The sequence below is a fragment of the Mesoplodon bidens genome, assembly GCF_964165515.1.
Source record: "Mesoplodon bidens genome assembly, chromosome: 3".
In the NCBI taxonomy this organism is placed as follows: Eukaryota; Metazoa; Chordata; class Mammalia; order Artiodactyla; family Ziphiidae; genus Mesoplodon; species Mesoplodon bidens.
Genome location: NC_138178.1, coordinates 35,347,163 through 35,372,917, shown reverse-complemented (window position 1 = coordinate 35,372,917; position 25,755 = coordinate 35,347,163). Strand labels below are relative to the sequence as shown.

The window sequence follows — 25,755 nt, the reverse complement described above, 5'->3', positions numbered from 1 at the left end:
CTAGGCGGGCGCGGGGGTGGAGTGAGGGGCCGCCTGCTTTCTCCTCCGCTCTTTGGCGCCTCCTCCTTCCCAGCCCCCGGCCCCCAGCTCCACCCCGAGCCACTGTAATTCTGAGAGGTTCTGGGGAGGAGAGCACAGAGGTGGCGGGCCGCGGGGTCTCGGGCGCAGGAGAGAGAGTGGGCGTCCCGAGGCCTGGAGGCTGCTCTTGGTGCCTCTACCGAACCCGCGCCGGGAGGTGGACCACAGAGAGTGCGGTGCTGGCCGGGCCTCCCTCAAGTCCCCCACCTTTTAGTTGGGAGCCCCTGGGGCACGTCCTGCCGCTTGGGGGGCGGCCGCGCGGGCGTCGGCGGATCCTGGGATGCTGTGTACTTGGCGCTCGGCTGGGCCCCGCAGCGCGCCCCGCAGCGCTCCCAGCGCGCGCCTCGAAATGGCCCCTGCCCGACTGCGTCCGGCTCCCGGGCTGGGACGCTACACAGCCGTCCTTCCTCTCCCCACCGTCTTCCTGGTGTCGGCCCGGGGTTGGGCACCAGGCTCCTGCTCGCAAAGAGCCGCCAGTCTGGTGGGGAGACACTGAGACAGACACGTAAACAAATAGTGTTAGACACACCTCCACGCACAGGGGATGCCAGATAATACAGTAGGGGCATCAGGGAGAGCTTCCCAGAGGAAGAGTCGCGTCATTTGTGAATTAAGTATGAGGAGGAATTGTGGTAGGGGGTGTGGGTGGAAAGGATAGGCGTTCTAAGCGGAGGAAACAGGAAAACCCGCAGGGCGGCATGGAGTTGGTGTGTGTGTGTGTGTGTGTGTGTGTGTGTGTGTGTGTGTGTGTGTGTGTGTGTGTGTGTGTGTGTGTGTGTGTGTGTGTGTGTGTGTGTGTGTGTGTGTGTGTGTGTGTGTGTGTGTGTGTGTGTGTGTTGACAAGCAAATTTGTATTCTAAGATTTCAGTTTCTTCCAGCTATGGCAGAGCTCACATTGTAAAATCTATCCCACACCTGCAGTGCTGGATCTGTTCTACAGATTTCATTCAGAATTCACATTTCAGATGAGGTCTCATCCTGCTTCTTCCACAAATTGGTCCCTGAAATGCAGCTGGAATTGGAGGATTCTCTTCTGTCAGTCTCAGTGCTGTTCCCTCACTTGCATCCCTTCCATGAAGAAACTGGGTGGTGCTCAGTTTCCAGCTGGGGGCACAGTGGTACTATTGGGTTGATAAGGAGTCCTGGATGAGGGGCCAATTAGGTTACCAGGGTGATGGTGGATTCACTGTGGGGTTTGGGCACTTTGAGAGGTTTGTGAGACATTCAGATGTCATTGGCCTGGGAGCCAGTGGATGAGGCCAAGATTGGAACTACAGAGTTTGGGGGGATTTCCAGCCTAAATGGAGATTTAAAAATGTAAGTGCAAGTAAAAATGAGAAAATGCACAGTGAGCTGCACATAGACTGAAGGGAGCACCCACATTTAGGGACAATGTTTAGGCCAGGACTTGATAAACAGTAACCACTCAATAAATATTTATTAAATAAGTGAAACTTTTGGGGTGGAGGAGCACAGGAAGGAGAGAACTAGTACAACCCAGGAGAGAGGAGTGTCATGGAAACCTAGAGAAGTGGGCGCATTTAAAGGTGGGAACAGTCAGCAAGTGCTGCTGTGAGCTCAGTACTGAGGGGTGGGCAGCCTGGAGGCGAGTGCAGCTGTGGTCAGGGCAGTCAGCGTACTTGCTGGCTAGGCTTGCTATGCTAGCTTCCTTAGCACTGGCAAGGAACTAACCTCTTTTGAAAAATATTCTTTTATTGGATATGGACTTCATGGGAGCAAATCTCAGAGATGAGCAAGACACAGCCCTTGGATGATTGAAATTGGTTTCTGACCACTAACCAGAGTGAGTGGTTGAAATCCCAGGAAGTTATTGGGATTGGTGAAATAATATGCTAGTGATGAGGTCATTTAGTTTAACTACCCATAATCAGCTCATTAAAAAAGAAATGAACAGAGGGTCTAATTTAGCCTTTTTTTGCATGAGCTGAAATCCTTTGTGACTTTATTTGAAAAGAAAGACATCACAGATTCTCTCTGGGCTTCATTTTGTGGTCAAAGTGCCCAATAGATACATTTTTATCTGTTATAGGGGTCTTTCTCAGAAATCTTGCAATATGACAGATTTGGTCATATTAGAAATTAGACCAGGCTTAATATAATAAGAGGGAGCGCAATAAAAAAAAATGCCAGATGTTCTTCTCAGACAACATTTTAACAGCAGTTTTTAATTCACGAAGAACTTTCCTAGGCAGGGGAAAGGGAGTCTGGATGATGTCAATGGCTTAATACTTCCCAGGGATCCAGGACTGGCTCTGCCACTGACTAGCTCTGTGACCTGGGGAGCGTGACTTAACCCATCTGGATGTTAGTTTTCTCTCTGTATAATGAATTAGAGGATTTAGAAGCCATGTCTCTGTTCTAAAATTGATTGGGGTGATGATTGCACAACTTTGTGAATATACTAAAAACCATTGAATCGTATACTTTAAGTTGTGAATTGTATGGTATAAATTATATCTCAAGAAAATACATATCTATCTATATATATCTATATAATATATCCCAGTTCTGAAATTGTTAAGTAATTCACTTAAAGTATTTCAGAGAAAGACAAAGATTATAAAGTGGACCTTTTACAAATAAGGGTACCAGTACCATGACAAATTGAGATGATTTTTCTCAATGATAGGCAAGGTAAAAATAGCTTATAACTTCCTGGTTACCTGTCCTTCTTTCTTGATACCTTACCTATCTCTGCAGGAAAAAAAAGTCCCCTTACTTTACAGAGAATGAAGAATTGTAAACCCCAGGGATTCTGCATCATTTTGGCAACCTGTGGAGACTAACAGGAAAGAGGAGGAAATCAAGTAAAATGAGAAGAGTACAAGTTGAGTTAATAACGAGATTTAATTAATCCTTTCCTTCAGCATTTGGGATTATAACCCAAGTGTCCCAAGATCATAATTAAATACCTTTTTTCTCTTGAAAAGTTTTCTTTTTTTTAAAATGGTGTATTTTTTTTAAAATAAAATTTTATTTATTTATTTATTTTTGGCTGCATTGGGTCTTCGTTGCTGCACGTGGGCTTTCTCTAGCAGCAAGCGGGGGCTACTCTTCATTGCAGTGCGCGGGCTTCTCATTGCGGTGGCTTCTCTTCTTGTGGAGCATGGGCTGTAGGTGCTCGAGCTTCAGTAGTTGTGGCACACGGGCTCAGTAATTGTGGCGCATGGGCTCTAGAGCGCAGGCTCAGTAGTTGTGGTGCACGGGCTTCATTGCTCCGCGGCATGTGGGATCTTCCCGGACCAGGGCTCTAACCCATGTTCCCTGCATTGGCAGATGGATTCTTAACCACTACGCCACCAGGCAAGTCCCTGAAAAGGGTTCTTAATCGAGTGGTTTACTTTTCTACTGGTAGGGATGCAGCTTGAGTTATTAGAGATAAACACAAATAGCTTAGAGATGGCATTGTGGTTTCTTGTTAAGCATTGTGCCTGACCAATAAAAATATAACTTACAATAATGATGTCACCACTTATTGATTTGTATTAATTATGTCTATTTCATCATAATTTCCTTGACAGCATTTATTGTTGGTGTAGGATGCTTAGGCCACATCTGTGCTTGCGCTGACCTGGACGCTATGCTAATAGCCAGATTTATTCCCTTTATGGACTTCTAGGAGGCTTATTCCCCATCCCATGAAAGCCTAGTTTTATTCTTTCCTCTTATTCTTCTCTCCCCTAATAAACCAACTGGCGATGACACAAGATGGTGATGACACTTGTGGGCTTCATGTTAAATTTACTCCTTTTTGCCCTTGTGTAGCAGTGCTCTTTCATGTGACCCAGGAACACAGTAGGGAATGGGGAGCCCCTAACAAAGTTTTTTTTGTAACCTTCCCCCATTCTCTTTTGATGCATTAATCAGAAAAATGATGAGTGGTCATAAGGGGCCAAGACATTCTCCCTGTAATGACTAAATGCACAGGCTGACCCTTTAGGGGTAAACACTTCAGAGAAGGATATTCTTTGCAAATTATGAGAATCTCTAGGGAGGCAGTGAATGTATCTTGTTTCACTTTCTCATTAGAGAGAAAGAAAAATGCACTTTGCAAAATCCATAATGATTAATTTTTTTACTTAGATGCATCAGAAAATGTATTAAGCTAAAACATGCTTGCTCCTTTCCACATAGACTGCTTGATAAATTAATCCATAAATCTATGTGTTATCCATATATTTTTAACTCAGGGTGCTAGAGTAGATGCTGAAACTAAATTAGTTTTAATTTTTTTAATATCTGAAGAACACAGTATAATCCAAGCATTTCTTACCACTGATGCCTTTTCTCTAAAGTAACTGTAATTGAGGCTATCACTTGGAATTTGATTTAAAATGCATTTAAAAGCAGGGATTTTTTTTTGTGTGTGTGTACTATTCTTTTCAGATTCATTTTTCAACTTTACTAACAAACTGACTATAAATTATATTTCCCATGTTAAGTGTGTGGGGGCGTGTATCATGTGTATTTGGGGGAGGCTATCATTGGCATGCTTTACCCAGAAAATGAAACTGCTGATAAACAGAACTGATACACGATTTTATTTGGCTAAATAATAAGTGAATTTATTCTGGAGAGTCTACAGCAGCCAAACGTGGATAGCTAGATTTTCTTTTTCACTAGAAACCTGGGAAAGTATTGAGTTGGGGGGAAGGGGCTGGAGGAAGCGCTGGGGATGATTGAGAAGGCATTGTTGCAATTGTAACTATTCGAGTTCTTCTGTGAGATTCCTTCCGGATGAGCTCTTCCCTTGCAATTCCCAGGGTCATCCCCACATGTTTTTACCACAGCACCAGCAGCAGTGACCTTCCTGAGCCCAGTGCTGTTCCTTCTGACTTTGTAATTCATTGGATTGTGGTGTCTTTCCCACTGGCATTGGCTAAATCTTTCTCAAACACTGATGTCACCAAGTGCTTTGCTTGATCGAATCATCCATCAGTGGTAGAAGCTGTTGCTATTTCAGGCTGGATGACTTGGGTACTCCCTACTCATGAACCTGATATCTGAGTCATATCTCCTCATCCACATCTGTGTTCTTTCTTCCTTATGGGCCACAGTTCAGACGTCTGGAGGGACCTGTCAGCTAATGCGTGGGTCCTCCTCTGTTTCTCCCAGTGTAACAAGGACAGGGTACACCTGGCTGGTCTCTGCACTCTGCTTTGAACCCCGTCTCCTCTCATTTTCTCAGGAATTTTGTTCCTGTTGTATCTCTCTTCTGCACTATATTTTCTTCTTTCCTGGATCATTTCCATCGGCATATGGAATGCTCTCTAGTACTGTTGCAGGAAGGGCGACCCCTTCCAGGGCCCGAGAGTGGGCTCTTGTCTAACCCTCAGAAATGAGTTGTTGGAGGAGACACGTGCTGACAAAGCTGGAGACTTTATGGGGAAGGGGCGCCCGGGTGGAGAGCAGAGGGTAAGAGAACCCGGGAGGACCGCTCTGCCACGTGGCTCGCTATCTCGGGTTTTATTGTGATGGGGTAGTTTCTGGGTTGTCTCTGGCCAATCATTCTGACTCAGGGTCCTTCCTGGTGGTGAGCGCATTGCTCAGCCAAGATAGATTCCAGCGAGGAGGATTCTGGGAGGTAGGTAGGACATATGGACTGGTGTCTCCTCTCTCCTTTTGACCTTTCCTGAATTCTTCCAGTTGGTGGTGGCTTGTTAGTTCCATGTTCCTTACCAGGACCTCCTGTTGTAAGATAACTCATGCAAGTGGTTACTATTGGGCCTGGCCAGGGCGGGTGGTTTCAGTCAGTGGTTCCCCTAACAGTATCGCCTATCTGATAAAACAGTATCGCCTATCTGATAAAAAAGAAAGGAAAAAAATCCTTTGTTGGTCCGAGATCCCGCTTCACCTCCATCCTATTTCTTCTCTCCCCTTCCCAGCAAAATGTACTGAGAAAGTTTTTTGTTGCTCCGTTTCTACTTTCTCATCTCCCATTCTCTTCTCAACCCATTCCAGTTGACTTTCCTCTCCATCTGTCTGAGACCACCTTACCTAGGTGGTGAGTCACCTACCTCCAAGTTGCCAAATTGGATGGTCACTTCCCCGTCTGATTCTCAGCAGCCTTTGACCCAGCGGACCATTCTCTGCTTACAACTCCTTCTACACTTGTGTGGTTTTCCTCTGGCTTCAGTGCCTGTTCCCTCAGATCTCCTTTAATGGCTCCCTTGAAAACTTAAGTCCTAGAGTGCCCCAGGGCTCTGGCTTGGAGTAATTCCCCTTTTTCTTAGCCTTGCACTCTGCCAAGGTGTTTTGTCCAGCCTCATGGATTTATACATGATCTATACGTTGATTGCTCTCTAAATTATATTTCTAGCCCAGACACTCCTCCTGAACACAGACCCATAAAAAACTCATAAGTTTAACTGCCTAGATCACCTCACCTCTTGGATATTTAAAAGGTTGTCAAATATTAGATGTCCAAACCTGAACTCTTAATTTTTACCACCCCAACCTGTTTTCCTGCTGGTGGTTTCTATTTCAGTCAGTTGTTCAACTGCTCAAATAAAATAAGACAAAAACGAGATTCATCTTTGATTTTTTTCTTTCTCTTATCCCTAATTCATCAGAAAGTACTTCCTCTTGTTTCTACTTTAAAAATGTATCCCTCATTCACTTTACCTCTTTCTGGCTCTGTTACTACTATCCTTGTTCTATCCCCTCTTGCCCACATGGTTGCCAGAGCCTCCTCACCAATTTCCAGACCTTTCTTCCTACCAGGTACAATCCATTTACCCACAGTGACCTGAATGCTGTTCTAAAAATGTATCTCAGACTATGTTATTCTGTTAATGTAATGTAGACTGCTTACAAGTCTTCAGTGCTTCAGTGGCTTCCAGTTGCTTTTAGAATAAAACCCCAACTTCCTCCTCTGGCCTGTGAAGCCTCACATAACTTGGCCTCTCCCTTCCCTCTCCTGCTGCTGTTCAGCCACGCTGGCCTCTCTTTATTCCTTTGATGTGCTAAGGTCTTCTTTTCTTTGGGCCTTTGCCAGAGCTGTTTCCTCAGCCTTGATGCCTTTCCTCTAGATCTTTGCAAAGTGTTTCCTTATTGTCATTTAGATCATAGCACAGATTACAGGCCACTTTGCCAGAGAAATCTTCCCTGACTACCCAAGTCAAATAGGCATATGCCCTCTTTATCACACTGCTTAACTTTTAAAAAACTGTATGATAAATATTTTGGTATTTTGATGACTGAGTTCAGTACAATTGGTTTCCTTTATAATCCCATGTATTTTTAAATTAAACTTTTTTATTTTGAGATAGTTGCAGATTCACATGCAATTGTGAGACAGGATGCAGATACCTTATGCCCTTTGCCCAGATTTTTCCATCTTGCAAAACTATAGTACATTATCACAACCAGGATATTTACATTTACATTATCTAATACATGGATATGGTATATCTCTCCATGTATTTTGCTCTTTGATTTATTTCATCAGGATTTTGTAGTTTTTAGCATACATGTCCTGTACATGCTTTGTTAAATTTACACCTGTGACCTTGCTGAGCTCATTTATTTACACAATACAGAACAGATTCATCACCATAAGGATCATGAATGTTGCCCTTTTATGGCCTTGCCCACTCCTCTTCTGCCCCCACCCGCTCTGTAATGCCTGACAACCACTAATTTGTTCTCCTTTCTATAATTTTGTCATTTCATAAGTGTTATATAAATGGACCATATAGTCTGTAATCTTTTGGCTTGGATTTTTTATCTCAGTGTAATACTGTAGAAGTTCATCCAGGTTGTTGTATGTATCAATAGTTTGCTCCTTTTTTAAAAAAATAAATTTATTTATTTATTTTTTATTTTTGGGTGCGTTGGGTCATCATTGCTGCACGCGGGCTTTCTCTAGTTGTGGTGAGCGGGAGCTACTCTTTGTTGCGGTGCACAGGCTTCTCATTGTGGTGGCTTCTCTTGTTGCGGAGCATGGGCTCTAGGCACGAGGGCTTAAGTAGTTGTGGCGTGCGGGCTCAGTAGTTGTGGCTCACAGGCTCTAGAGCTCAGGCTCAGTAGTTGTGGCACACGGGCTTAGTTACTCCGAGGCTTGTGGGATCTTCCCAAACCAGGGCTCAAACCTGTGTCCCCTGCATTGGCAGGTAGATTCTTAACCACTGTGCTACCAGGGAAGTCCAGTAGTTTTCTCCTTTTTATTACAGATATCAGTTTGTTTAACCATTTACCTGTTGAAGGACATCGGGATTGTTTCCAGTTTGGCTATTAGGAATAAAGCTGCTATAAATGTTTATGTACAGGTTTTATGTGAACATAACTTTGCATTTCTCTGGGTTGAATGCTTAGGAGTGCAGTTGTTAGATCACATGGTAGTTACATGTTTAGTATTTTAGGAAACTTTCCCTCTTTTCTAGAGTAACTATCATTTTATATTCCTACAATAATGTATGAGGGTTCCAACTTTTCCACATCCTCTCTAGGATTTATTGTCACTATTTTTTATTCTAGCCATTCTATTAGATGTATGGAGTTACGTCATTGTGTCTTACTTTGCATTTCACTAATTGCTAATGGTTTAACAACTTTTCATGTACTTATTTGCTTTCTGTATCTCCTCTAAGGTCAAATGTCTGTTCACATCTTTAGCCCATTTTTAAATTGGAATTTTTTTAAAACTGTTGACTTGTGAGAATTCTTTATAATATCCTAGAGTATCCTCCTTTTTGGATGTATGGTTTGCAAATATTTTCTCCCAGTCTGTAGATTGTCTTTTCATCTTCTTTCACAGACCAAAACTTTAAAATTTTGATGAAATGCAGTTTGAGAATTTCTCCTTTTATGGATCATGTTTATGGTATCTAAGAACTCTGCCTAGTCCAAGATCTTGAAGATTTTCTCCTATGTTTTTTTCTAAAAGTTCTACAGTTTTGTGTTTTACATTTAAGCCTGTTGTCCATTTTGAGTTAATTTTTTATAGGGTATGACTTAGGTTGAAGGTCATTTTTTTTTTTTTTTGGTTTATGCGTGTTCTTTTACCCCAGCACCATTTGTTGAAAAGGTTATCCCTCCTCCATTGAATTGCTTTTGAACCTTTGACAAAATCAGTTGGGCATACTTGTGTGGATCTATTCATGCCTTCTCTATCCTATTCCACTGATCTATCCCTTGGCCAATAGCACCCAGTCTTGACTGTCACTACATGATGTCTTGAAATCAGACTGATTCTTTCCACATTATTCTTCTTTCTCAAAATTTGTTTTAGCTATTCTAGCTCCTCTGTCTTTCCATATAAATTACAGAATAATCGTATCTATATCTACAAAAAATACTTCTGGAATTTTTATAGGAATTGCACTAAAACTGTGTATCAGTTTAGAGAGCATTGACATGACTCCTATGTTGAGTCTTTAGCGTAGAAGTCCTATACATGCTTCATTAAATTTACACTTGTGATCTTGCTGAATTCATTTATTAGTTCTGGGAGGGATTTTTTTTGTGGGGGGGGTTGTTTGTTTTGGTTTGGTTTTTGGTATATTCCTTGGAAATTTTTTGTAAACACTCATGTCATCTGTAAATAGGGACAGTTTTAGTTCCTTCTTTACATTTTATATGCCGTTTATTTACTTTTTTTTTTGGCCTTATTTCACTGGCTAGAACTTCCGGCATTATTTTGAATGAGTGTTGACAGTGGAATCCTTGCCTTGTTCCCCACCCTTATGGAAAGGCTTTCAGTCTTTCACTATTAAGAGTAACGTTAGCTGTAAATCTTTCGTGGATGCTTTTTAACATGTGAGGAAGTTCTCTAATTCTATTATTTCTGAGTGTTTTTTAAATCATGAATAGGTGTTGAATTTTGTCAAAGGCTTTTTCTACATCAGTTTATATGATTATGTGATTTTTTTTCTTCTTTAGCCTGTTAATATGGTGGATTACATTAATTTATTTTTGAAAATTGAACCAGTTGGGTGTCCTTAGAATAAAACCCACTTGATCATGGTGTATATTTCTTCTTATATATTGATGAATTAATTCTATTTGCTAATGTTTTGCCATGGATTTTTGTTTCTATATTTTTGGGATATTGGTCTTTATTTTTTGTACTGTGTTTGTCTAGTTTTAGTATCAGGTAATACTACTTTAATAAAATGAATTGGGAAGTGCTTACTCTTCTGTTTTCTGGAAGAGATTATGTAAAATTGATGTTAATTCTTTTTTAGACATTTAGTAGAACTTTCCAGTGAAAACATCTGGGCTTGGAGATTTCTCATTTGGGAGTTTTGTTAGTTTGTGTTTTTTAAGGAATTGGTCCATTTCATTTAGGTTATCAGACTTATGTGTGGAGAGTTATTCATCGTATTCCCCTATTAATCATTATCATCAGTTCCCTTATTACATGTGTATAGGGTCTCTTTGTCTTTTGATATTGGTAATTTCATGCCTTCTCCCTTTTTCTTTGTCAGTCTTGCTAGAGGTTTGTCAGTTATATTGATCTTTTCAAAGAACCAGGTCATTATTTCATTTTCCCCAATGTTTTGTCATTTTCAATTTCATTGATTTCTGCTCTTATTTTATTATTTCCTTCCTTTTACTTGCTTGGGTTTATTTTGTTCTTTTTATAGGTTCTTGAGGGAAGCAGACTATTGATTGGAAACGTTTTCTCTTTTCTAACGTATGCAGTGAATGCTATATATTTTCCTCTCAACACTGCTTTAGTTGTGTTTCACTAATTTTGATATGTTGTATTTTAATTTTCATTCATTCAGTGTACATTTTGACTTCTCTTGAGACTTTTCTTTGATCCACGATTATTTACAGTGTTTGTAATTTTTCCTGTTTAACCCTGTTTTTGATTTCTAGGTTGATCCCAATGTCATTAGAGAATACATTCTATATGATTTTGACTTTTAAAAATTTTGTGAGGTTTATTTTATGGCTCAAAATGTGGTCTTTTGTTATATGTTCTGAAGGCACATGAAAATAGTGTGTATATGCTGTTGTTGGGTGGAGTATTCTGTAAATATTGATTAAATCCTGTTGGTCAATAGTGTTGTTGAATTCAATATACTTATTGGTTTTCTGTCTAGTTCTTTTAATTGTTGAGAGAAGTCTCTAAATATAATTATCTATAATTATATCTATTGTCCATATTTTCTTTCACTGCTGTCCGTTTTCCCATTGCATAATTTGCAGTTCAAGTGTTTGGTAAATACACATTTAGGGTTTCTATGTCTACTTGGTAGATTTACCCTTTTAAATTCATTATCATTATTTAATGTCCCTCTCTGTCTCTGCTCATTTTATGTGCCCTGAAGTCTACTTTATCTGATATTAATATAGCTAATCCTGCTTTCTTTTGGTTAATGTTTGCATGATATGTATTTTTTCATTCTTTTACTTTTAACCTGCATATATTGCTTTACTTGAAGTGAGTTTCTTGTGGACAGCATATAGTTGGGTCATGGTAATTCACTCCACCAATATGTGTTTTAATTGGTGTTTTTAGACCATTTACATTTAATGTAATTATATGTTAGGGCTAAAGGCTACCTTTTTTTTGTTTGTTTGTTTTTTGTTTCTTGTCTTTTTTTCCTTGCCTTCTTGTGTGTTACTTGAATTTTTTTAGAATTCTATTTTGATTTATGTATAACATTTTGGAGTGTACAGGTTTCTCCCACTATCCAAAGTAGAGTGTTCCTATGAAACCTTTCATAAGCCAAAATGGAGTAAAGTAGAGATGCAATTACCTTAGCACACATCTTGCTAAGAGATGCATAAACTAAATTGAGATAAACTACATATGCTGACAGATACAGTTCAAAGCTCAGCTTGATATTGAGATGCTGAGTATAGTTCCCAGGGATTGAGCTTAGTGGTGCCACTCTTGCTTCTCTGGGTGTGTGCTGCCTCTATAACAGCTTGCTGCAAAACAAACGCTGAACACTTTTTTTGCGTTTCTCCTTTTTTCGTAAAAGTAAAAATCCTCTTCAGATTTCTTTCAATTAGTGAAAACAGGTAGTAATGTAGGTCTTTTGTAAAAGCAAAGTGGCATAAAGCAAACTTTTGAAAAGTAGGGGGATACCTGTATCTCTTTGAATAGCATTGTCGGTTGCTGCTCTAGGTATTACATTCTATATATGTAACTTACTGCAGTCTACTGGTGTCATCATTTTACCAGTTCCAGTGAAGTTTACTTTAAGTTCATCTAGTCTAATGTGTCATTTAAGAGCAGTGTTTCCTTATTGATTTTCTGTCTGGATGATCTGTGATTGATGTAAATGGGTTGTTAAAGTCCCCTACTATTATTGTGTTACTATCAATTTCTCCCTTTTTGTTTGTTAATATTTGCTTTATGTATTTAGTTGCTTCTTTGTTGGGGATACACACACACACACACACACACACAAGTGTTATATCTTCTTGTTGAATTGATCCGTTTATCATTCTGTAATGTCCTTCTTTATCTCATGTTACAGTCTTTGTTTTAAAGTCTATTTTGGTCCAAGTATTTCTTCCCCAGCTTTCTTTTTTATTTCCATTTTCATGGAGTAACTTTTTCCATCACTTCACTTTCAGGCTGTGTGTGTCTCTAGATCTGAAGTGAGTCTCTTGTAGGCAATATATATATGGTTTATATTTTTATATCTATTCAGCCACTCTATATCTTTTGATTGGAACATTTAGTCCATTTACATTTAAAGAAATTATTGATTAGGTATGTACTTACTGCCATTTTGTTAATTGTTTTCTGGGTTTTTTTTGTAGTTCTTTTGCATTCCTTTCTTCTTCGTTTGCTTTTTTCCCTTATGATTTGATAACTGTTCTATTATTATGTCTGGATTCCTTTCTCTTTTTTGTGTTTTTATTACAGATTTTTGGTTTGTGGTTACCCCAAGGTTTATATATAACAACATATATATATATATATATATATATATATATATATATGTATATACATGATTATTTTAAGTTGGTGATCTCTTAAGTTTGAATGCATTCTAACAACCCTGCATTTTTACTCTCCCTCGCCCCGCATTTAATGTTTATGACTTCACATTTACATCTTTTTATTCATCTTTTACCTACTTATTATGGATATAGATGATTTTACTACTTTTGTCTTTTAACCTTCCTACTATCTTTTTACGTGGCTGATCTACTACCTTTATTGTATATTTGCCTTTACCATTGACATATTTCCTTTCATAATTTTCATATTTCTAGTTGTGGTCTTTTCTTTTCTGCTTAGAGAAGTCCCTTTAACATTTCTTGTAAAGCCAGTTTAGTGATGCTGAACTCTTTTATCTTTTACTTGTCTGTAAAGCTCTCTATATCTCCTTCAAATCTGAGTGATAGCCTTGCCAGGTAGAGTATTCTTGGTTTTAGGTTTTTTCCTTTCATCACTTTAAATATATTATGCTACTCCCTTCTGGCTTGCAAAGTTTCTGCTGCAAAGTAGCTGACAAGTGTTATGGGAGTTCCCTTTTATGTAACTTGTTGCTTTTCCTTGCTGCTTTTAAGATTCTTTCTGTCTTTAATTTTTTCCATTTTAATTATAATGTGTCTTGCTGTGGATCTCTTTGGGTTCATCTTGTTTGGGACTCTTTGTGATTCCTGGACCTGGATGTCTGTTTCCTTTCCCAGGTTAGGGACGTTTTTCAGCTATTATCTCTTCAAATAAGTTGTCTGTCCCTTTCTCTCTCTCTTCTCCTTTTGGGACCCTTATAATGTGAATGTTAGTATGCTTGATATTGTCTCAGAGGTCTCTCAAACTATCCTCATTTAAAAAAATTTTTTTTTTTCTTTTCAGCTTGGGTGATTTCCACTATTCTGTCTGCCAGTTTGGTGATCCGCTCCTTTGTATCATTTCATCTGCTGATTATTTCTAGTATATTTTTTATTTCAGTTGTTGTATTCTTCAGCTTTGTTTGGTTCTTCTCTATATTTTCCAACTCTTTGTTAAACTTCCCACTGTGTTCATCCATTCTCCTCCCAAGTTCACTGGGCATCTTTATGATCATTACCTTGAACTCTTTACTGGGTAGATTGCTTATCTCCACTTCACTTAGTTCTTCTTCTGGGGTTTTATCTTGTTTCTTCATTTGGAACATATTCCTCTGTCACCTCATTTTGCCTAACTATTTTTATTTCTACGTATTAGGTAGGTTGGTTATTTTTCCTGATCCAGAGAAATGGCCTTATGTAGGAGATGTCCTGTGGGGCTTAGTAGCACACTCCCTTCTGGCCACCAAAGCTATATGCTCTAGTAGTGCCTTCTATGTGGACTGAGTGGGCCCTTCTGTTGAGACAGGGCTGACTACTGTGGGTGCACTTGTAGGTGGGACTGTCCCCTGGCCTGGTTGGCTTCCAGGCCCTGCCTCTTGTGGATGCTGCTGTCCTGCCAGTAGGTGGGGCCAGGTCCTGGCATGGCTAGCTGAGGGTCCTGGGGGTCCTGGGGCTGGTACCAGCTGGCTGGTGGGTGGGTAAGCCCCAGTGCTAATAGGCTAGAAGGAGGGCTACAACATGGTGCTTGCCAGCATCTGTGCCCCCAAGGGGAATCCTAGTTGCCTCCTGCTTCTCTGGGAGGCTCTCCAAGGTCAGAAAGTGGGTCTGACCCAGGCTTCTTTCAAATTATTACCTCTGCATTGGGTCTCAGGACATGTGAAATTTTGCATGAGCCATTTAAGAGTGGAGTCTGTTTCCTATAGCTCTCTGGCTCTTCTGTATGCAAACCAGTTGTTCTGGGGCTTGTATTCCCAGTGCAGGCCCCCCAGGCTGGGGAACCCAATGTGGGGCTCAGACCCCTCACCCCTAGGGTAAAACCTCTGCAGTTATAATTATCCTCCTGTTTGTGGGTTGCCTAGCTGGGGGTGTGAGTCTTGACTATACCATGTCTCTGCCCCTCCTATCTGTCTCACTGTGGCTCCTTCTTTACATCTTTAGTTGTGGAAAACCTTTTTTGCTAGTCTTCAGGTCATTCTCATCCATAGTTGCTCTGTAAATAGTTGTAATTTTGGTGTGCCCGTGGGAGGAGGTGAGCTCAGGGTCTTTCTACTCCGCCATCTTGGCCATACTCTCATGATGGTAGGATTTTTTAAATTGAAACTCTGGCATTTTAGGTATTATTTTATGAGACTCTGGATCTTATTTAAATTGTCTGTTTTTACTGGCTTTCTTTCCCACTGCCTTGGCAAGGGAAGGTGGTGGCACTGCCTTGTTACTTCCAAGTGGGGGTAAATGTCCAGGTTTCTCACTTAGACTGTTGACATTCAGGGTTTGTGCCTCCTTACTGCTTACTGTGTGGGAGTGGGAGTTCTGGCACCTCAGTAGGCTTGCGCTGATACCTCTCTGGCTGGGATAGGTAGAAGTGCCTTGTAGCTGTTTCCCATGTGGCCTCAACTCACACCATGGCAGGGGGTGGCCTCATTACCACAGGATGGTGGTAGAAGTCCTGATTCTCCACGAGGCCTCCTCTGATACACCCCAGGAAGGAGGGTGAGAGGGTGCCTTACTTGTGGGAGTGGAGGTCCAGGCTCCCCCACATGTTGTCCACTGACATTGAAGGTGTGAGCAGGGTGGAGCTTGTTGCTACCTGGTGGGGATGAAAGTCCTGGCTCCCTGGCTCCCTACTTGACTTTCTCTGGCACCATCCAGGGGAAGAGAGAATTGGAGGGGGGGGTCACCTCATTATAACCTGGCAGAGGTGCCAGTTCCCCCATTCCACTCATCCTTTGCTAGTGTAGATGGGGGTAGGGGTCACAGTTCTTTCTGTGGTGTCTGGAGTAGAGTGGGTATTATCTAAACATTTCTGTCTTGCTAGACTGCTCCTTGCATGATCCTTTGGCTGGAGAGAGCAGGTCTTTATTGAGGTTACTTATTTTTTTATTTTCCTGCATCTGTTGGTATTTCCAGGTTGCTGCTATTTCAGCTCCAAGTCTTGGATGTATGAGGGAAAAAGAAAACTCAGGAAGCTCACCACTGTGTCATTTCTTGGGCCCTGAGGTGCCTACTCAGTGTGCCTCCTTCTTTCCACCTGTTAGGGCCTTCTTGGGTTTGTGTTATATATAATGCCCAGGATTTTGGTTGTAGTTAGTGGGAGGAATAGAGAAAAGTATATCTACTCCATCTTTCCTGAAGCAGAAGTCCTTTGAGCTACCCAAATAAAAATCCCTTCTTAGCAGGTATGACTGTCTGGTCATTTCTTGTCCTGGTTGTCCCTTATGGAATCCTAAGCCTTTTGAACACTGCATGGAACCATCCGCTAATGTTGAATGAACATTCAGCAAGTTGTCAGGATTGGAACCTGGATGGCTGCTTCTGTTGAACTCCAACCTGTTGTTGGCCTGGATGCTCTTGATTTGGGGGGAGGAATGTGCAAAATCCAGATGTTTTAAATGAAGTTTCCTAGTTTTGAAATATTGGCAATTAATTTAAAATTTAAAAAAACCTCTGCAGGCCAAAAGAAACATGTGTGATGAATTAACATGGTCCATTGCCAAATGGTTGGCGACTTTTTTTAAACGTCTTAGACGAGCACATATTGCTGAAACGGTTCATAGGCAGGTTGACATCTCCTCCGGTTTGAAAAGTAGGAGGATGATTCCTGGTCGCCTGTGGTGTTGCCAGTACTTGCTAAGGAGATAAATATGGTTTCTGTAGAGACAGCTCTTGGCTTTTCGTCTGGGACTGTTCCTGGAAACCTTGTTGGAAGGCAGATTGGATGGAACCGAGTTGAGCATCTGCCCATGTGCTGTTGTGTTAGGCTCTCTTCAGAGGAGCTTGGCCAGCGTAATGTGGGAACTGTGGAATGATCAGGTGTGAGGGCAGAGAGCTGTCTAGTCATGATACGAATTCAACAGTGCTGAGTGGGCAGAGCAGTAGAAGGCAGGCTTTGAAGTGAGTGGGCAGCCTCACACGACTGTGGGGGAACATGGGCAAGAAATGAGGGGGAGCGAGCCCTTTGCTCATAGTGACCTATTCGGGACTATTTTGAGAAGAGGATGCAAGAATAGGTAGTTTCTAGAATAGTCTAAGGCAGATGGGAGCTCTTCCCTGGTAAAAGTTATGTATCTTATGACAGAATTTGATAAATTTTACATAACTCGTAAAATCTGCTTAACCAAAGTTAAACAACATCCTTGAATTTTATTTATCCTGGATCCCTGCTATTCAAATTGATGTCTTAGATCAAGTGCTTTTTCCAAGAAAAGACAGAATCATTGTCTAAACCTCGTGGTCATGTCTCTTCAAGGGTTGAGTTCTCAATATGATGGCATGACATCCAGGACTAGGAGTCGTGTTAACAGTCAGCACGTCATGCAGAAACTTCAGAGCGAAACGACCTATACGATTCCATGATTTGGCCATAAATAGCAAAGACTTAGACCCTTGGGAGCTCAGAGCCCATAACTCACTTTTATGTTTCCTGATTTTAAGCGGTGGATTTCTTTCCTGGGGGACAGTGGATGGAGGCCCAGGTTTATTTTGAAGGAGGAGAAGAGGGTGTAGGGGCAACTGAGAAAATAAAGGAATTTCTCTTGTCTTTTTTCCTTTTCCGCCTGAGTGGGCATTGTTAAATCAGGTATATTAAATGTACCTTTCATTCAACTCCATTCCACGATGTCTTGCAGCTGAACTTCCAGGAACTGAACCTCTATGGCTGTTGGTGGAAGGAACTGGGAAGTACAGAGACTGGAGGCCTGTATTTGAACAGTGGTTATGCCAAAATGGGGGGGGGGGCTACGATCCTCACCAGCTGGCTGTGTTGACTAATCGGGGGGCCGGAGACTCACTGTCAGGGGAGGTAGCAGGGAGTACTGGGAAGAGTAGCATCTGGGTTTGCGAAAACTAGGTTTCCCACGTTTGCCAAGAAGTGTGACTGGGAGAGTAACTTCACTCTCCTTGGCATTGGTTTCCTCATCTCTAAACGGCAATAATGAAACCAATATTAGAGGTTCTTCATGGGCGTTTCCATTTATTGAACATTTTTAGTTTGTACAGACTGTAAGGAGGAACTTACACGTATGTAACCTTCACAGCCACCTGCTCAAGTAGTGGCTATTTTCACCGTTTTAACAAATGAGAAAAGATGAACAGCCCTTGAAAAGTGTCTGGACCTAATTCCCCCTGTGTCCCAGTGTTTGGCCTGAAGTCTCATTCACAAGTGTTATCAAATGAGAGGAGGCCCAGAGATGTAAAGGGACGGCCTCAAGGTCACAGAGCTTTCTCATCTTAGAGTGAGGGCTTGACCTCAGCGATTATGAAGGACCCTCCATTTGTTTTGCCTTCCTGTGTGGTGAACGTGATTGCCCAAGAATGAATTAACTGGGACCTCCCTGGTTAAGACTTTGCCTTCCAATGCAGGGGGTGCGGGTTCGATCCCTGGTCAGGGAGCTAAGATCCCACTTTGCCTCGCAGCCAAAAAGCCGAAACATAAAACAGAAGCAATATTGTAACAAAATTCAATAAAGACAAAAAAAATAACTAAAGTGAGATATATACACTACCCAAATGATTCCTAAGCACTATGGAGGTAGAAATCATTAAAAAAAAAAAAAGAATGAATTAACTAATGCAGAGTCTGATAAACTAATTCCTCTGTGGAATAAAGAGAAAAGGTATGCAATATTTTTGTTTGCCAGCATAATTACTTTAAAAAGATAGCTGGTTAAAATGCAATATTAAGTCACATTTGAATCTGTTTGTTTATATGTATTTTATTGTGTGTACCAAGTGTCCAGGAACTACCTAAGGAACATGTAGGACGTATCCAGTGAATGTCTGATACAGCAATGTATGCTGCCTGCTGCTTTGGCTGTTGGCCACTGTCTCACACTTATTTGCACATGCTTGACAGTATGCATAAGATGTGCGTGTTTTCCTTGCTTGCTTTTCTCTCCCTGTTCCCTGGCTGTTCTTGGCTTTGAAGCTGACATCCATTTTGCCCCGACAATTATTGTAGACCAGCAGACCGTGCCACCCATCTCTCTTGGAATCTACCATCATTTCTTGCTTCTTGGCTATTTCTTATGGCTTCTTATTTCAGTTTCTCCTCTCTTCTTCATTCCTCCCAGCCTCAACATGCAGTCAGTAAGTCCTGTGTAGATTCTACCTCCTAAATATTTCTCCCATTCACCCCTTCCTCTCCATCCCCACCACATTCCCCTGTTCCATGGGGGCTTATGGCGCTTGCCTAAGTGAACACCGTACCTGGTTGCCACTAGTATAAATTTGACTTTGACATTCCCCTTTCAGGCCTTGCCGTGGAGTCCCTACAGGCCTAGGGTAGACTCTCAGTTCTTTAAGTTGGTGTGTGATGGTTTCAGCTCTTTCTAGCAACGCTCAACCTCCGTTCTCCAGCAGCTTTGGGCTCATTCTGTCCTTTGCCTGTTCTGTTACTTCTGCCTGGAAAATTCTACCCCATCTTCAGAGCCTGGAGAACTCTAGTTCACCCAGCTTCCTTTTATTCTTCCTCCTTCTTCTCCAAAGCTATTGCTTGCCATCACTGCTCCCTGAACCCTGGGTGTACACACATCAATAATGTCACCTTTGTTGTACTGAAATCATTTTGGTTACTTTTTAGGCCCTTCTACCAGACATTGCAAGCTGCTTCTCACACAGAAGTCTACTGTTTTATTAAAAATTTTAAAGGTAATTTAGTTTTATTTTCATCACTTTTTCTTCATGATCCAGATATTTTTAAATGCAATGAAAATTAACTTTCCATGATATGTGAGAGACTGGAACTAAAAAAAAAACTTTTCAGACTGCAAATGAGTTACACAAATGAAAATATCAGGTGGAGATCCAGTTATCAAAATGAAAGCACTCGACATATTAAAAGTTAACAATTATTTGTTTAGAACACATAAAAAGTCAGTTTGCTACAATTGTTGGATTTTAAAGAACTGTTGCAGAGGTTTGAAGAAAATAGATTTATTAACTTAAAAAGAACTTGAAACAAGTATTCAAAAGAAATTTGTGCCTTTATTAGAATGGTGTTAGGCTTCAAAAATGACCAATTAAATGATTACTTTTTAAAATAAGAAATGACACTATAGAACTGCAGTACTGGTCCAACAGTCTTGTTTTTACTGCAAGAAACAGAATGAGAGTTAAACAGAAAGCACTAGCAGGTATCAGTTAATCTAAGATAATAGCTTCTCAGTTCCAAAAGCACTTGCAAAGAAAACCATTGGGGGGCACAGGGTACGGAGGCACTTCCTAATAAATGGAATCCCATGAGTGTGTGTGTCTCTGCCATGTGTCATAGGCTACTTTTTGAATTTGTCCTTTACTTGGTCACTTTTTCCCTCAAATACTAGTTTTCCCATGAATTTTTCCCTCAGAGGACAAAAAGTATGAAATATAAGCAAGCTCTTGCATCTTACACTTAGAAGTGTTCAATTCAAGCGTTATGTATATTTATCGGTACATTTATAGTGTACCGATAAACCCCATCAAATCTTGGCTAATTCAATAATATAGAACCTATCAGGGCACAGAAAGAACGAACACCTGCTTCTTTTTGTTACACATACGATCCAAATACTGAATCTGAAGAAAAACATTTAATCATTTTGGCTCTCCTTTACATTCCCATGTTGATAAACTTACTAAAATATTCCTGTGTAATTGAGTGTGGTCCTATTATTTCAAGTCAAGTTTAAAATCTCAAAACCAGCCATCCAGGCAAAAAAGGCAATCAGAAAGATGATTTCTTCCTCATCTCCCTAACCCCAATAACTACGAAGTCAATTTTACATGATTCCAAACACTGAATAGTGATGACAAATGCTAAGCCCAATTTCTTCGTAATCCTTTCTGGTGTGGCATACATGGTAGAATTCCGGTTTGGAAGCCAGCATGGATCCTCCAAACCAAATTGCCTGTGACTGCATTTTGGGTGTAATGACTTGTACATTGATAGGTTTTCGTGTCAATCTACCACCACTCAGTTCCTCACTTAATTTCAGCCTGGCATCTATAGTTCTTTTCAAATCTCTTTGCAAGTGATGTCCGATGTCCCTGAACATGGTTGAGCCTCCAGAGAGGACAATATTCTTGTAGAGAGGACGTCTGACATCAGTAGGACAGATGTGAATTACTTTATCTACAACTTCTGAGATAGGTTGAGTAAAGCCTGGATTAGCAAACTCTAGATGAAAAAAAATTTCAGGTCCCAGGAATTTCTGAATAATGAACACTAATGGAAAATTCTTTCTTTGAGATAGCACTGATTCCAGTATACTGTTTAATCCACTTTGCTCCATCTGTGTCATACTTGTTAAATTCTTTCACTAAATCTGGGCAGGCATAACTATAGTTTAAAGTTTAAAGTTTCCTTTAAAGTTTCCAAGGATTGCTCTGAAGGATTCTTACTTCTCCATCTCTCAGCAGTTGCTGAATAAAATATGTTCTTTTTCATCCTGTGTTTGGAATGTGCTTAACACAGCTGCCAATCACATACCCTTCAGCCACAGGGGTGGCATGGGTGACACTGTCCACTGTCTATTATTGTACCAGTCAACAGATTGTTTTCCTTCTTGTCTTGAGGTCCAGGATGCAGCTAAGGCAATGATGGCCTGTGCAGAAATGTACGAGCCTAGAACATTATTTCAGCAGTATATTCCCTGTTTTCTGGAGTATTCAGTAGAGGTTCAGTCAAAAAAAATGGTCCTGAGGTTCTGCTCTTAAATATTTAAAGATCATTTGATCCATAAATCTTTTCATCAAGTCCCATTCTTCAACAAGGCCATGGCGGATTGGCCACTTTTTTGCATCTGAAGGTTTTTCTGTTGCTTCATCAGCAATGAAGAAGTCTAGGTCATCAACACCCTTCATCACCCTCCTTTCAGTTTTCTCATCCTTTTTTTTTTGCTGACTCCTTAATAGCAATATCCTGTACCATAGTCCAGCACACAGGCCGGCAGCCGTCCACCAACCTCCTTGTCATCTGCTGCTGCTGCTGCTGCTGCAACTGTCTGTTTGGTGCTGACTGGGGCCAGGGTTGAGCATCGGGAGATAGAAGCTATTTCACCATCCACAGGTGGCCACTCCATCTGTCATGGGGTGAGGGATGGAGACGGGAAGCAGAAGCAGAGGCAGGCTTGGTCAGTGGCTACCACTTCTACAACCCAGGCAGGCAGACTGTCCTGGAAATCTTTAGAAGTGCTTGTTGAGTGACTGAATGACTGTTTATGCTTACATTCTTTTCTCATGAGTTCAAGCTTACAACTTTTATAGAAATTGGAAGTTTCCAGACTCCTAATAGCTGAATCATTGGGGTGTTGCACCAAAATTAAAATATTCTTTTATTGTCTTAGTTTGATGTTTGCCTCTGGCATCTACTTTGTTTTGAGCTTTGACTTTCATAAATTAGGAGTCGGGACTTCGTCACATCCAGGAAATGTTATCTTCATATCCAGGAAAAATGTTTTGTAGTCAATCAACTAATCATTCCATGAGTATAATCATAATGCTAATTAGCTGCATTTGGTAGAAGTGCTGGGTACTGTGCAAAGTATTTTTAGAGACAGCATCTCATTTCATCTCCTTGATACCGCTACCAAGAAGGTACTAACCTATAATGGAAAAGAATCTGAAAAAGAATACACACACACACACACACATCTGAATCACTTTGCTGTACACCTGAAGCTAACACAACATTGTAAATTAACTATACCTCAATTAAAAAAATGATTATTGGAAAAAAAGAAGGTGCTAGTCTTATTTCTCCTTTTACAAGGGAGGAAATTAGGCCTGGCAAGGTTAAGTAAAACTTGCTCAAGGTCATATAGCTGGCAAATGGTCTTGTAAGGACTCAAGGACAGGCCTTGAGTGATTCTGAGACAAATGCAGTACAGTACTTGTCACCATTGCATGAGATAAATCTGGTGCTACCCTCCAGTCTCTTCCTCATGATTTTCAATCTTCAAATAAATCCAAGGTGTCTTTATCATTCATTTGAACCATATGTCACCTATTTAGCCTCTATTAAATAGAAGCTGTAAATCAGGAGTTGGCAAACTGGCCTGTGGGTCAAATATAGCCCATTACCTTTTTTTTTTTTTTGTACAACCTGTGAGCTAAGAATGATTTTTACATTTTTTAATGGCTGAAAAAAATCAAAAGAATTCTATTTTGTGACACCCAATAATTACATATGATTAAAATTTCAGTGTCCGTAAATAAAGTTTTATTGGAACACGCACCCAAGCTCATTTTCGTTCATGCTGTCTATGGCATAAAGCAGAATTGAATAGTTATGACAAGAGACAACATAGAGCACAAAGCCTGTAATATTGCTCTCTGGTCCTTTACAGAAAATGTTTGCCAACCTCTGCTCTGAGCTGTAAGTCTAGGGAATTTACGTATGCTGGTGTGCAACATTTCTGCAGCCCTGGACAGAACACTAAAAAACGTTTTGTCTGCATCTGCAATTGGGTTGTGTGTTTTTTGGAGGATCTCCAATCACTTAACAATTCTGATTCATCCTGGTGACCTGGGAAGGGACTTGCTCTGGAATACATTCTTACTTTGTAATTCAGGAGACTTGCATACCCCAAAGTCACTTCTGGTAATGCCTCACCGTCTGTTACACACCAACGAACTCCTTTCTCCAGAGTTTACAGTGCTGGTGAGGAATGGCCTTGATGTGTTTACTCCAATGGGGATATAGTGTTTTCTGTTTACAGGTTGTTAGGCATTTTGCCATGTGCCGCATTGTAATTCCTCACCAGGGAAACAGTGCTTACTCCCCTCGCTGAGTTCCCTCCACTCCCATCATCATTCCCTTCTTGTTTTAATTATTCTGACTTTATTTTGCCTTCTTCTTTGCTTCATTTTGAAAGAGTCCCAATTTGCTTTTCTTGCCAGTTCTCTACTTGCTTTTCCCAGGGCTCAAAAATGATTCTTGAGGGTGATGTCATTTTCATGTTTATCTTTCCTCTCTAGCATGACTTTGATTAAATATGTATATTTTAATTGGTGAGCCGTGTTCTAAGGGGATCATTGCAAGGTCCATGGCCAATTTCAGCCACAGTTAACCTGAGTCGGTTTGTACAATAGCAGTGGAATGTTTTGGCTCCTGTTGCAGCAGGAGTGGATCATATATGTTGTGCAGGCTTTTCAGAAACTTCATGCAGAAATTATGTGAAGCAGATGGTACCCTTTTGAGTTGCCAAACATGAATATTTTAAAGAAATGTGGTGTATCTATTCTCCTTGGTAGATTTACATGGGGATTCTTTGGGAATGGAAATCAGCTGAAATTGCCATAATTGAAAAATTCTTGGAAGCTTATCATCAAAATAAGGAGTGTAATATCAGAAGACCAGCGTAGATTAAGGAACAAATATTACTGGATTTATTTAATTTACTTCTCCAAGGACGAAAAGCCCTGTAGTCTCCATGATATGTTTTTTCTTTGATAAGGCTACTGATTTGTTCATTGAGATCTCTTGAGGGCATTTGGGGCAGTGAGAAAAGGTGGGTACGAGGCAGGGGAGATTGCATGGGACCAGAGAGCGAGGGCCAAGCCATTTAGCCGAAAGCTAATGGGATGGGGTGACATCACTCTGAGAAGACAGGACCTGGGACAACTTGCAGGTTAGGGAAGGGGCAGAGCCTTGGGAGGACTGCTGCTGGGTTTCTTCTGAGCAGGTAGGAGCTCTCGATCAGTCGTAGTTACCTCTAAGCATTGACCAAGCAGGGTTTGCAGAGGAGGAAGCTGGGTCTCTCCGCAGGTAAGATGAAGAGCATGATGGAATCCAGGAGCCCCACCCAGGTAGGAAGGAGAATATAGCTGGCTTGGCTCTCTGCACTGGTACTTGCTGGGGAAATGCTTCTTTTTTTAAAAAAAAAACCTGAGTATTTTTCTTTTTTTTAAGTTTGTTTATTTATTTATTTATTTATTTATGGCTGCATTGGGTCTTCATTGCTGCGCGTGGGCTTTCTCTAGTTGCAATGAGTGCAGCCTACTCTTTGTTGCAGTGCGCGGGCTTCTCATTGCGGTGGCTTCTCTTGTTGTGGAGCACGGGCTCTAGGCGTGCAGGCTTCAGTAGTTGTGGCACATGAGCTCTGGAACACAGGCTCAGTAGTTGTGGCACAGGGGCTTAGTTGCTCCGTGGCATGCAGGATCTTCCCGGACCAGGGCTCGAACCCATGTCCCCTGCATTGGCAGGTGGATGCTTAACCACTGCGCCACCAGGAAAGTCCCTGGGGAAACGCTTCTTAGTGCCTCAGTCTTCTTACCTATGAAATGGAGATAACTCTTCCTAGGGCTAATGTATTTATTTATTATTGTTTTTTTTAACATCTTTATTGGAGTATAATTGCTTTACAATGGTGTGTTAGTTTCTGCTGTATAACAAAGTGAATCAGCTATATGTATACATATATCCCCATATCCCCTCCCTCTTGCGTCTCCCTCCCACTCTCCCTATCCCACCGCTCGAGGTGGTCACAAAGCATCGAGCTGATCTCTTTGCTATGCAGCAGCTTCCCACTAGCCATACATTTTACATTTGGTCACGGATATATGTCAATGCTACTCTCTCACTTCGTCCCAGCTTACCCTTCCCCCCCACCCCCGTGTCCTCAAGTCCATTCTCTGCCTCTGTGTCTTTATTCCTGTCCTGCCCCTAGGTTCATCAGAACCATGGGCTAATGTATTTATGAAGCTTAC

General features: G+C 41.1%; 1 protein-coding gene and 1 pseudogene across 2 annotated transcripts in view; one reads left to right on the top strand and one right to left on the bottom strand.

Annotated features, from left to right (window-relative positions):
- LOC308614951 (actin-related protein 3-like) lies at positions 1 to 23,302 on the bottom strand (annotated as a pseudogene). The gene is made up of 7 exons: positions 23,283 to 23,302; positions 21,536 to 21,952; positions 20,830 to 21,385; positions 17,859 to 17,988; positions 15,579 to 15,706; positions 286 to 570; positions 1 to 214 (listed from the first exon to the last, which is right to left on the bottom strand). The product of its transcript is annotated as an actin-related protein 3-like (transcript).
- SH3GL3 (SH3 domain containing GRB2 like 3, endophilin A3) overlaps positions 1 to 25,755 on the top strand; it is a gene marked incomplete at its 5' end in the record, with an annotated part of 149,625 nt that overhangs the window by 165 nt on the left and 123,705 nt on the right. The window lies entirely within an intron of this gene.